Source organism: Meles meles, chromosome 16 (assembly GCF_922984935.1).
Source record: "Meles meles chromosome 16, mMelMel3.1 paternal haplotype, whole genome shotgun sequence".
NCBI lineage: Eukaryota > Metazoa > Chordata > Mammalia > Carnivora > Mustelidae > Meles > Meles meles.
The window spans coordinates 79,520,849-79,534,383 of NC_060081.1; the positions used below are offsets into that span (position 1 = coordinate 79,520,849).

General features: G+C 54.6%; 1 protein-coding gene across 2 annotated transcripts in view; it reads left to right on the plus strand.

Annotated features, from left to right (window-relative positions):
- The window catches only part of PHACTR3 (phosphatase and actin regulator 3), a 205,923-nt gene that overhangs the window by 48,535 nt on the left and 143,853 nt on the right, over positions 1-13,535 (plus strand). The window contains exon 1 of one of the 2 annotated variants that reach the window (XM_045980170.1): positions 10,089-10,140. The exons of the other annotated variant lie outside the window; for it this stretch is intronic. The gene's annotated coding sequence lies outside the window, so the exon portion shown is untranslated. Of the gene's footprint in view, positions 1-10,088; positions 10,141-13,535 lie in introns of those variants that run through there. 2 annotated transcript variants of the gene reach the window in all.

Consider the following 13,535-nt stretch of genomic DNA (forward strand, 5'->3'; position numbering starts at 1 on the left):
TAAGACCTTGGTTCGAGTCTCACTTCCGGCCCTCACTGGAAGTACCACACCTTCTTGGCCGGCCGAGTGGATGGAGCTTTCACAAGTCAGCTCCCAGCATCTGAGCCTGTCGTGAAGCCTTTGCCCTTATGTTCATGAGACTAGAGCGAAGGTCCTCCCAGTAAGGAAGCACTTCAGCCTGGAGCTGGTGCTCCAGGCCACTTTCACGCTCTCTGCCCTGATGCGTGCATCTCGGGCTTGCTCTCGACCTCTGCCCTGGGGCCCCAATCCACTGATTTTGCACCCGGTTCACTTCGTCTTGTTTCATTTGGTTTGTCAAACAAGAATTTATTTGAAGTCTAAGTTGAAGTTTTGTTGCCAAAATGCTGGCATAGGCTGTTTGAGCAGAGTCCCCGCTGAGGTAGATTTTACTCACCTGGTCCTCCTTCTGTTGGATATTTTCAGTGCTTCAGACTTTTCAGTGTGGTTGCTCATAAAACGGTAAAACCTTCCTGCATGTAGGGTTCTCTGTATTTAGGACTTTTGTCTCCAGGGTAGAATGTGAGACACGAATCTAGGAAGTTCACTGTTTGATGCCTCTTGGAAAATAATGCAGGGTCGCCCGTGTGCGGGGCCGCACTGACTCCCGGGCTCTCAGTAGTGCACAGAGGGGTGTGATTTCCCTGCCCCATGAGGACTGGAAAGTGGCATAGGAAATCACCTGGGGGAGAGTGGAGAATCTGAAGGTGCTCAATGTCCAGCTGAAGTCAAATAAAATGAATTTTTCATGGAGCACGGCATTGTGGTTTTCCTCCAGCAGCTTTAAGCTGTGTGCCTGGGAGCAGAAATGAGAAATAGCAGATGGCGGGGCGAGGAGCTTGTGGTGGAGGGCACGGCTGTACTGAGCCTCGGGTGCTGGTCGGACGTGCTGAGCGTGGGGGGCTCGGGTTGAGCTGGATGGAAGTAACACTTGGGAGGAGCCGGCTGAGGGGCTGAAGGCAGGAGAGAGAGCCCGTGTGGCCCGAGGGCTCTGTGCATGGAAGGATGGGGGTTGGGGGCGAGGTGAGGCGAAGGGGCTTCATGTTTTCAGTCGAGGGGCAGATCTGGGGCAAGCCGTCTCCGTGTTGGCCACGGTCACGGTGATTGGAGGTGGCGTCGGTGTTGAGAACAGCAAGGACTCCTGCTGCTAGGGCTGGACTGGTCCTCATGCGGGTGATGGTTAGGAGGAGACAGAAGACAGTGGATGAGCCCCAGGAACCTTGGGGCGTGGCCAGCACAGGCCGATGATGGACAGAGATGGGGACGGGTAGAGCTGCAGGTCCCGAGCTTCGGGCCGGGAGGATGTTGGACAAAGATGATGGGGATGTGGGTGATGGAAGCAGAGAATCGCAAAGATGAATTCTGTCCACTGTGGCTCCAACACCGCGGCCTGAGAGAAGGGAAGGGGAGCCTCCCAGGGGGGGAGAAGGACATGGGTTACAGCTCACATGCAGAGGCGCATGAAAAGGACTTACTCCCGAGGTGTCTGCATCCTCAGCCTGGCCGCCCAACCTCTCTGAGCCTCTGCGAATTGAGGATGAGGGCTCCAGCCGCGAGGCCTGCGGGGAGCGCTCTCGGAGCACCCTTGCCCGCAGAGGTGTCCAGTCAAAGCCAGTGAGGACAGCACGCGTGGCCGTGAGATTTCTCAGCTTTCCAGGTCTCACACACTTTGTTTTTTTCGCAACTGAAGATGGGGTTAATTACCGATCATCTGGGGATGCAAAGTAGTTAGGGCTGCTTTCCTTATTGCCTAGTTTATGCCCAGGATGTGGCTTCCAGATTGGGAGCATCTGACCCATAGATACGCTGCCTTGGAAATTTTCTTTCTTTCTTTCTTTTTTTTTTTATAATTTTTTTTTAGAGAGAGAGCACCCACATGTGCCTGCAAGCCGGGGAGTGGGGTGGGGAGAGGCAGAGGGAGGGAGAGAATCTTAAGCTCCGTCCAGTGGGGCTGGATGTCAGGACCCTCGGATCATGACTCGAGCTGAGATCGAGAGTGAGAGGCTTGGGGCGCCTGCGTGGCTCAGTGGGTTAAGCCGCTGCCTTCGGCTCAGGTCATGATCTCAGGGTCCTGGGATCGAGCCCCGCATCGGGCTCTCTGCTTGGCAGGGAGCCTGCTTCCTCCTCTCTCTCTGCCTGCCTCTCTGCCTACTTGTGATCTCTCTGTCAAATAAATAAATAAAATCTTTTAAAAAAAAAAAAAAAAGTGAGAGGCTCCACTGACCGAGCCACAGGTGCCCCCAACGTTTTCTTTTCTTTTCTTTTTTCTCTCCATCCTTCCTTCTTTCCTTCCTTCCTTCCTTTTCATAGCAACTTTATTGAAATATGGTCTACACCACATATCATAAAATTTACCCATTGAAAGCATACTGCTGAGTGGTTTTCCCAATTCACGGAATTGTGAAACAGCACCATAATCAGTTTTAGGACACACCCTGCCCCCAGAAAGGAATCCCTGAGCCCATTAGGAAGGGCTCCCACACCCCCTTCTCCAACCCTCAGCAGTCGCCATTCCGCTTTCTGTTTCCGTAGATTTGCCTTCTCTGGACGTTCTGTATGAATGGGATCACGCCGTGTGCGGCGATTCCGACCGGCTCCTGTTCGACTTAATGATTTTGGGGCCCTCCCTATTGTAGCGTGTTCAGAGTTTTGTTCCTTTCTGTGGCTAATGTTCCCCCGTAGGGATAGACCACATTTTGCTCATTCATTCATCAGCCGACAAACATCTGGGTTGTTCCTACTCACTTTCCCATCCTCTGTTGGCTTTCACAACATTCTTGCGTGGATATCTGTCTGTCTCTGTTTTAAGGTTCCTTAGTCCATCTCCTTATCTGTCCAACACGTACTTAGGGAGCATGTCTGTGTTCTGAGTGCTCTGTGGGGCACCTGACAAGCCCCTTGCTGTCACAGGAGGGCATGGGCTGTGACCAGTACACAAGCCGCTATGTGATAGGTCGGCGTGGTGAATTCCAGGATCAGCCACGCCGGGCAGAGATGAGGCGAGTGACAGGTCTGTTTCTGACGTGGTCGTCAGGGAAGGCCCCCTCTGGGAGGAGTGTGGGTAGAGCCCGCACTTGGTCTTGGTCAGGTTCAGAGACGGGTGGATGAGCCTTCCCAGGGCTGGAGACTGGGCAGAATTTTGAGGCAAACCCTTCTTACTGCTTGTGAAACAGCCTCCTGTGTGGTCTAGCCCCAAGTGTCCTCCACACCTGCAGGTGTGAAGGGCATCGATGTAGACACAACTCCTACCCTGCCTCCGTGTTCTCTGCATTTGGCCTTCTCGGGAGAGAGGAGGGAAGGGTGGACACTTGCAGGAGCAGCCACTTTCCGTGTCTCCATCCTGGACGGCTGGTGGTCGGGACCCCATGCTGACCTTCAACAGCACAGGGCACGGGATGTCTGTACCCTGTAGTTCACACCATCTTCCACGGCGATCAGCTGTTTATGGGTCCATCGTGCTGGATGGTCTTGTGGGTTCTGTCTCTAAAATATCTCCCGAATGTGGCCAGCTGTTCCCATCCTCCCTGCACCTCCCTGGCCCAACTCATCTGCTCCTCGTACCTGGACAAGTGCTGTGGCCTCCCTGCTGGTCTTCCCGCTTCTTCGCAGTCTCACACGTTTGCTCCCAAAGCGGAGGCTGGAGGTGTACGGTGTGTGCTCTGAGTGACCTTGAGGGGCTGCCCCTCTCCCCGTCAGCTCCTCCCTTGGTCCGGGAGAGAGAACATTTGGTCCAGGGAGAGCCACGTGGTTCTCCTTCTGCTTATTCCGAGCTTTCTCCTGCTTTTAGCTTCACTTCCCAGCATGGAAAAATCACAGGAGCCAACTGGAAGAGATTCCCAGAATATTTGGCCTTCCTTCAGTGGCTTCCTTGGCCCAGGCGAGGGGCAAACTTGACCATCCATATGTTTCATGATAAGGGCCGGGACACAGCTCCATGCTGGACAAGCCTCCCCTTTCCTGGCCAGGAAAAATGAAACATAGAATCACACTTTCCCTGAAGCTATCTTGCTTTCTCCTTTCTCTCTTAAGCCTGGGTCAGAAGCCACCAGGTCTAGAAGCAGCCCAGGGAGGTGACTCGATGCTGTTCTTCCCTAAATCTGGTGGAAAGGAATATAGAAATCTAAGATTCCAAACGGGAAGCCCATGGGCCAAGGTTAGCCTATAGACTTGCTTGATTTGGTGAAGTGTGTGTGCGTGTGCTCATGCATTTGCGGAACGGTAAACATTTAAAAGTTGAAGGCTTTCCAATATACAGAGGTCCACTGCATCTCTATACACTAGTAATAAAGTAGCGGAAAGAGAAATTAATGTTAAAAAATCCCATTTACAGTTACATAAAAAATAACAAAATATGTACGAGTTCACTTAACCAAGGAGGCGAAAACCTGAGCCTGAGGAGTGTGAAACACCAGTGAAAGACACTGAAGATGAGACAAGCGGAAGACTGTGCCCTCCTCGTGGGCTGGAGGTGCAAATGTTATCAAAATGTCCACACAGCCCAAAGCAACCTACAGAGTTAGTGCAATCCTTATCAAAGTACCAACTACGCTTTTTGCAGAGCTAGAACAAATAATCCTAAAATTTGTGTGGAACCACAAAGACCCCGAATAACCAAAGTGATCTTGACAAAGAACAGAGCTAGAGGTATCACAATTCCAGATTTCAAGATACACGACGAAGCCGTAGTAAATAAAACAGTGCGGTACTGGCATAAAAAGAGACACAGAGATCAATGGAACAGAAGAGAGAGCCCAGAAACGAACCCACGATTATGGGCTCAGTCAACAAAGGAGGCAAGAATATGCAATGGGAACAAGACGTCTCGTCAACAAGGTGTGTTGGGAAACCGGGCAGCTGTATGCAGAAGAATGAAACATGAAACAACTCGTTCCTTACCCCGCACACAAACATGAATGCAAAGCGGATTAAGGACCTGAACGTGAGACCTGAAACCATACATACATACGAATCTGAGAAGAGGGCACGGCAGCCATCTCTCTGACATCAACCATAGAAGGCATCTTTCTAGATATGTCTCCAGACGCGAGGGAAACAAAAGTAAAAATAAACTTTTGGGCCTACATCAAAAATAAAAAAACCTCTGCACAGTGAAGGAAGTCATCAACAAAACTAAAAGGCAACCTCCTGAATGGGAGAAGACATTGGCAAATGCCATATCTGATAAAGGGTTAGTATGCAGAGTACATGAAGAACTCCAAGTACTCCAATTAGAAATGGGTGGAAGGCATGAACAGACATTTCTCCAGAGAAGACATCCCAACGGCCCGTATATGCATGAAAAGACGGCATCCTCACTCGTCATCAGGGAAATGCAAATCAAGACCACAATGAGATATCGCCTCCCACCTGTCAGAATGGCTAAAGTTAGCAACGCAAGAAACAACAGGTTTTGGTGAGGGTGTGGAGAAAGGAGAACCCTGGTGCACTGTTGGTGGGAATGCAGGCTGGTGCGGCCGCTGGGGAAGACAGTATGGGGTGCCTCAAAAATTCCAAAGTAGAATTGCCCTATGACCCAGTATTTCCACTACTGGGTGTTTACCCAAAGAATAGGAAAACAACTAATTGGAGACAATATATCCATGTCTATGTTTATCTCGGCGTTATTTAGAATAGCCAAGATGCGGCAGCAGCCCAAATGTCCGTTGATGAAAGGATAGACAAAGAAGATGTGGTACATATACAAAAGGAATATTATTCAGCCATGAAAAAGAACGCAAGCTTGCCCTTTGCACCGACATGGTGGATCTAGAGGGCATCGTGCTCAGTGAAGGCAGAGAAAGACAAATACTGTATGATCTCACTCACATGTGGAATTCAAGAAGCAAAGCATATGAGCAAAGGGGCAATAAAAGGCAAATGAGGAAACAGAGAACATGATGCTGGTCACTAGGAGGGATGTGGGAATGGGGGTTGGGGATGAAGGGTGCCCTCGTCGCGATGAGCGCCGGGTGACAGGCGGAAGGGCCGAGTCTCTGTATTGTGCACCTAAAGCTGACGTAATTCTGTAAGTTAACTAACTGGAATTAAAATTGAAAGAAAGGAAAGAAAGAAAAAAAGTTGAAGGGTCTCACACAAACATCTGGCTTTCCTGGGCCAGCTTGAAAACCCCAGGGCTCTGGCCGTGCTGGGCTGCCGCACTGTCCCTTTCACAGATGACGAGGTTTCTGTCTGATTTGTTCACTGTTTGGTTTTCTTTGCCTAAAAGTCCTGCTTGGAGGCGCTGGTCAGTAAATATAAATGGAAAAAAAGACAGCCGAGTGCGGGCTGTGTGTTCGTGGCAGGACCCGCACAAGCCCTGTGCCTACCCACTGTGTGTGGAACTTGCCCCGGGGCACCTTTCTTTTCCTGAGTACTCAGCCTGGGCTCCCGGGCACAGCCGTGCGGCTCCTTGTCTGAACGCGGTCCTCCAGCCCGCAGCTCTAAAGCTTCCAGACCTCCTACAGGAGCAAACCTTGAGGTTCAGCGGTGGGCACAGCCCTCCTGAATGCCCACATTCTGGAGGGGGTCAGCTGGAGGTCACTTGCTGTCGTCTGCCGGGGAATGCCCACCGTGCAAGTGGCCATGTGAGGACAGAAGGACGCTGTTTTCAGGGGCCAGTGATCCTCCTTTTGTTTTTCATTTTCCAGTGACAAGAGGTCTCAGAGCCCGGCTAGAGGAAAGGACCACCCTGTTCCTAACCCCTGGCGTTCTGACGGCTAGAGCCGGGGGGCGTGGTCTTGGCAAAGTCTGCAGGCATTGGTTGTCACCGCCGGAAGGGAGGCTGTGTTGGCGGTGGCCGGGTGAAGCCCCAGGCGACTGCTGGGTGATGTGTAACGCACGGACAGCCCCACCGCTGAGACCCATGTGGCCTCTGGGTCCGTGGTACAGGGACTGAGACGCTGTGCTCCACGGTCAGCTCCTTGGCTCCCGTACCCACTCCGTTTCATCCCTGTGTGCTGCCGAGTTTCTGCCTCAGTTTCCCATCCCTAACATCGGGATGGTAACGAGAGATCCTGTACCCAGGCTCAGGGGGCGGAGTTCGGCCTTTCTGGGAGGGATCAGCCCTTGGCTGGGGCACCCAACACTCCGTGCGTGTTAACGGTGACCTCAGGCATCCTGCTCGCCCTCACTGAGCCCGTTTGGTCACCTAGACATCAGGGAGAGGACAGGGCACTCTTCTGGTATGTGAGCATCCAGTGGACCTTGGCTGGACCCGGCACATGGAGCGTGATGGCGTGTGAGCAGCCTGCCCGGTCCCTCCTCCCCGTGGCCATGCACAATTTGAAATCCGGCTCCTGGCCTCCCCTCCACCCACCGTCTCTGTTCCTCCACCACCCCTGCTCCAAGCCTGCCCTCTGATCCACACACTCTGGGAGGATTCGGGAAGTTTGTCCCGGGGACAGCTGAGTGTGGCTTAGTCTAGTCCGTGGCCAGTGGGGCTGGGGAGGAGGTCACGGGAGATCCTGGGGGAGGCGCTGGGAAGAGTTGTCAATAGATCGGATGTGTCTGTTGCTGTGAATTGCGGGGCACCTGGGGGCGGGAGGGCACCCATTTCCCTCCTGTCTCCCGACATCCGAGTCAATATGGTATACGGAGTTCAATAAACTTGGAACTCCCGGCTGTCTTTCTGGCACTGCCCTAATTCGTTCGCCTTCACAAGTTATGCGTGGGAGCGGCAGGAGTGTCCTAAGACTGGGTCCAGGACGCTGTCCGCCTGCGCCCAGCTGAGCTGGGTCTCAGGCTCCCCCTCTGTGGAGCGGGGATAGACTCCCTCCCTCCATCGGCTCCTGCGAGGAGCAGACCGGGTGTTGCAAGTCCCGGGCAGAGAGATGGGCTCTTGATATGCAGACGGAGGAATCTGCTAACGGACTGTCCTCATGAGAGCTACCCCCAGGGCTGCTGACTGTGCCCGGGAGCCCGCGCTGTGCTGAGCTGAGTTTCTGCGGCCGACCTGGTGTGGCGGGGACCGGCCGGAGACCGGCCGGGGAAGAAGGCTCGGTTCTCCAGTAACTGCTCACAGCTGGTTTGGGGCTCGGCATGGTTGCCCCGTGCGCGCAGTCGGCTCGGGGGCCCCTGGGGAGGAAAGGCACCCCTGGAATTCTCCTTTCTGGGATCTGGACTTGCTTGGGCTTTGGTGCTCCCTTGGGACTGCTCTGAGTCGGGACTGTGACTCGGTTGCCCTGGGTGCCGGTGCCCCAGAGCGGCCAAGAGTCACACCCTGGCCCAGAGTCAGACAGAGGTAGTTTCCGCCGCCCTCCCCTGCAGCCTCCTAATGAGTGGCCTTCGACAGCTCACTCTGCCTCTCTGAGACTCAGTTTCCCCACTGGACAGAGGGATCCTAGAAGTGCCTGCCCTTGGGACAGCCGCGTGTGAGGGTGAGGCCAGGTAGGCCTGCAAGGACTCTGCGTGGCATGTGGCCAAGGAACTCCACCGTTCCAGGGGCCTGGAAGCCCAGTGCGGCTTCTAGAAACGCCTTGAGCGGGAGGTGAGAGGACGTTACCCGTTTAGGGCTCCGTCCTCCGCCACTGGCCGTGCTTCCCGTCCTCCGCTGTCCTTCCCCGGGCAGGGCAGAGAGGCCGCCAGCCGCAGCGCCCCGCGCACACCGGCTCCCAGGCAGGAGCCCGTAGAGGTGTCATTAGCAGGACCAGCCCTCTTTTCTAAAAGGCAGGAGCAACCTATCATTGGCTGCTGGAATTAGAGGTTTCCAGAGAGACCCCAGACATGGAGAAACGCATGAAAAATGTTTGGGGTTAGTGTGCTTACCCAAGGGGCGGTTGTGAGTCTGCTGGTTCTCCTGGGAGCCCTGCCCTTGGGATTGCCCTCCTCCCCCTGCTGACCCCCCTCCCCCCTCCTTCTCCTTGCCCTCCCCAGCTCCTGAGTGAGCTGACTTTTGCAGAGTGATGATGGCGCTGGGGAGCCCGTGCCCTTGCACGGTTGGGTGAGCAGAAGGGCACATGGGGGAGTGTGCAGAGGCAGAGCCCAGCCCTGCTCCTGAGCAGGAAGGGTCTGGGCCCCTCTGGGTGAGAGCTCCAGTAATCAGCCCCTGGCCTGGGCTCCGTTCTTCATGGCCGTCCTACCCATTTCGCAGATGAGAACACTGAGGCTCAGAGGAGTGGAATCCCAAGTCCACACGGTCATGCGGTTCCTGATTCAGACCCCCTCCTGCCTTTCTGCAGCACAGTGGTTCTCAGCAGGGCAGCCCTGCTCCCAGGAGACATCCGGGATGCCTGGAGACACTGTGGTGGTCTGCCGGAGTGGGGGGGGTTTCTCGCTTCTAGCCGGGGGAAACGAGAGAGGCTGCCAGAGATCCCACGGCAGGGCGTGGGCCAGGCCAGCAACAGAGTAGTGTATGGCCCCAGCGGGCAGCCATGCTGAGCTGGGGACACCCTGCTCTGGGCCCCCTCCTCATCGGGCGTCTGCCTTCAGCGTCTCTGTCCTGAGACGGCAGGTCAGAGTCCCTTTCTCTGCTGTGGTCCCCGGGGCTTGGCTCTGGGCAGCCTCCCCAAGCTGAGGCTGCTACGGCTCCAGATGGCATGGCCAAGGTGCCTTCTCCCCAAGGTCAGCCTGCGCTCTCCCGGGGGAGGGAGAGCGCCCTTATACTCAGGGGAGAGGTCGCCTAAGGCCCGGAGAGAGTGCTGGCACAGTGGGTTTATTTATGGGAGATTGAAGCCTCTGGTTTGGCGATATCTGCCCGGCTCCGGCCAGCTGCTGGCCGGGCAGCGTCCTGACAGTGTGACAGATCAGTAGCACTGAGCAGAGCAGGGGCTTGGTGGGGGCTGGCACGCCGCTTGGTGCCCTGAGCCCGTCCCTTGGCCCTGAGCAGCCCTCCTCACCCCGCCCCACACCCGCACTCCTGCAACGTCTATATTTAAAAATGTTTACGGATAATAATGGTGTTCAGCCCCAAAAGGCAGACGGGAGCTTGCTGACAATTGCAGTGTCGTGCCGGGCTGGGGGGTGGGGGTTCTTTGGGATGTGAGCGAGTCCTGAGTGCCGCGGGGGCTCTTTGCCAAGCATTACCTCCGAGGGAGGTTTGGGGAGCGGGGATCCGGGAGCCCGCAGGGAGACAGAGTTTCCTGGGAGGATGAGGACCGTAATTCAAAACCTTTCTTTGACTCTAAGGTAAGTGGAATTCCCCCAGACACCGCTGGGGAGGGAGAGAAGCGGACATATTCTGGAGGGGGGGGTCTCTTAAAGGCAAAGATTTTGCAAACGTTAAGAGCAGCGGGGCTAGCCAGGGGAGAAGGGCGCTGTTTGCCCCCTTGAATCAAATGTCCAAGTCTGGAGTCTGGGCAGAGATGGGTGCTGCCCTCTCCCTGCAGAAGCCTCTGGTGAGCAGGCCAGCGCTTGCCAGCAGCCCCAGATCTGCCACAGAGCCCCGGTCTTTTGTTTCCACGTGAATGTGATCTTGACCCTATTACTCCGGGGCTAAAAATAAAAATTCCACCTGGATGCCTTTTCATCTCCACCTTGTACGAAAATTTCCAGGAAATAATAGATTGTCCTCGATGCGCATTTTGACAGCACAAGGTTCCATGCGAAAGCCAGGTTTTGTAAAAATTTAAAGGAGGGGAGGTTTTTGACAGCGGAGATAGAAACCTTCATTTTGTGTCTGGAATAAACGCTGCTCCCCCCCCCCTCCCCGCCACAGGAGTCACTGCCCCTTGGGCTCTGGGGCCATCCCGCAGGTGGAGGTGGGGAGGAGCAGGCATTTTGCTTTTCTGTGATTTTTTGCATTTGGTATCCTTCCTGGGTTTGGGTTTCTAAAGAACGGTTTGCAAGGGAGGTTGGATATCTGGAGTTGGGGCCACAGAGGGAAATGGGGGAACCGATTCCAAGTGTTAATATGGGTCATGGGAAGTTCCTGGAAGCAGAACTGGTTCCCAATGGTCCTCCACTGTGTTTCTAATGCTGCACGTTTTTGGGCTCAGAGGGAAATGAAATTCCCAGGATGTCAGGAGAGGGCTGTGGTCAGCGTGCCCAACCCCCCCCCCAAATGTTCGCTTTCTTCCTGGGGGCGGGGGGTGCGCACGGGGAGGAAAGATGGTAATTTAGCAGTTGTGCGGTGCAGAGCCCTGGGCGTGTAATTCTGCGGGGATGAATTACAGAATTATGCACATGCATAATGATGGTAGCCGCTTCCAAACTCTAAGAATAACCAATCATCAAAAAAACAAAAAACCACCCTGCTCCAAGTTCATTCAGAAATCATCAGGGGTAGCCTGCTGGAGGGAGAGAGGAGCAGGGGAACACTGTCGTAGAGTCATCTCAGCTGTCACTTAGGGGCCACCCTCAGCAGATGCAGACGCGGCCCCTGAGACATTCCGCACACCGGCTGCTGTTTAATTCCCTGACTTTTACCGGGCGAGCTAAAACAAGAAGCCCGTTTGAAAATGCGCTGTTTCTGGAGCACCCGTCACCTCCCCTTCCGAGCCACACCCAGCGGTGGCAGGACACTCGGCAGCTCTCTGTCGCGGTGGAAGAGATAGAAACATTGTGTCCACGTTTCTTCCCTGGGAACTCTCTGGTTGCAGAGCAGCGTTATTGACCCTTGACCTGTGTCTCCCGCGGTTTTTTTAAATCCCATCGTTGTTACATAATGCGATAGCTTTGCTCGTGGGGTGACTGTTCATATCATGGGTGCACGCTCAGAACATTCTATTTTTAAACCATAGAATATCCTCCTCAGGAGCAACCTGCTCACTCCTGCCTCCCTGGGAGCCCCGAGCTCTGCACCCGCAGTGTCTCGGGCATGAGGGCAGCTGACATGCGGACAGAGCGGGGACAGAGCAGCTCTCCCGCCTGGAGCCTTGCGGGGCCTGAGGAGTGGCTTGGAGGCGGCTTCTTTCTGGTCCTGGAGTGGAGGGACGGGAGCCTTAGCACTCAGCCTTGTGGTGCTATTTTTAGTTCCCTTTCTTCATTGCATCTTGACATCATTTGACATGTCACCGCTGAATCCCATCTTTCTGCAGAGGCTCCTGTGTTCTGCAGTCTGGGTTTCGTGGGGCAGACGTCGTCTTTGCCTGGGCGTGTTGCACTGTTATTACGCAGGTGGGAAGTTGAGATATTCCGATTACGGACTAACTTCAAAAGGTACCTACAGAATAAAACCCGCCCTTTGGTTTATTTCTATACTAATCCCCCCCCCCGCACCTGACGGGAGGGACCACCATTCTCCAAGCTGCTAGTCCAGAGGAGGGAGACGGTGCTTCTCAGGGTCTGAGTGCTTCCCGAGTCCCGCGGAGGGGAGGTGGGGGTGGACGGTGCTGGTCACACCGCTGCGTGCAGGCCCGACTGCAGTTTCAAGGTTCTGCTGGCCTTGGCAGGTGGGGGTGTGTGTGTGTGAGAATTTGCAGCTCTAACGCGTTCCAGGGCTACACTGCTGGTCAGGCCGCGCTCAGAATCACGGATCCAGATCACAGCACGGGGTCAGTAAATATTTAGGGACTGGGAGATCCCTCCGCCTGGGGAAGGCACGCCAATTTAAGAAATATCCAGATGGCAGAGCTGGAGATTTCTATTGGTTGTGTATCCTGTCTGGTGGTTGAAGAGGAGCGTGGTAGGGAAATCAAGTTTAGATGAAAACTTTATTTACTAAAGGGGCTGGGATTCAGGATAGGAGGGGAGTGTTCTTAATGGTGTCAGACACGACCCTATTACTCTAGGGGGACGGACCGCTTAGAGGCGGAGTGTCCACACTTCAGCGTCCTCTGAGATGTCTTGGCCACAGCCACGGCCCGTAGCAGGTGCACGCGTGCGGACACAGGAAGCAAAGTACTAACAGTTGCTGAGCGTGGGCTGTTTATTACATGGTTCTTAATGCTTTCCTGCACGTTCAAAAATCATGTTAACACACCAAGAACGGTCACAGGGCTGAGGACGCAGCTGTGCTTTCCTGTGTGTGCGTAAAGGGGCTAAGTCAGGACAACGCGTGTGTTCAGAGCAAAGTTGCTTGGGGAGGAGTGGGCATGTGGGTGGTGCACTTGAAACTCCGACATGCGGTTGGTGGCTTCCCGTTGCTCCTTGGGCTGCAGTGATGTGCCTGGTTCACGATGTCTTACTGGTACTGGTGAGACGTCCTCTCCTGGAGCTGGGGTTAACGGTGTGCCGGTTCCTACCCGAGGTGCCAGCTCCCGACTTCACTTGTTGCCCTGTGAACTAGGCCCGCAGCTGTTAACAGAAGAATTCCGTAAACACAGGGATGGGGCCCCTTCCAGAATCTGCCTAGGGTCAAAGACATGCATAGAGTTAGTACCGGCTAGACAGTTCAGCTTCTGGAAGGGAGGCGTAGCCCGGAGCTGGGAGCTCACAGGAAGGGGAAAAACACTCCTGGGCATGTGGAGATCGGGCTGGCGCTGGGGTGGGAGTCGTTGCCACCCAGCCACTCAGAGAGAAGCTCTCGTGCCTTCCTGCCTCCTGCCTCCTCTCCTTATTTCTTCTTTTTCCCACATGGCTTCTGTTACAAGCAAATGGCACAATAGAAACTTGGTGTTAAACTTCATCCTTGTAAACAAAAC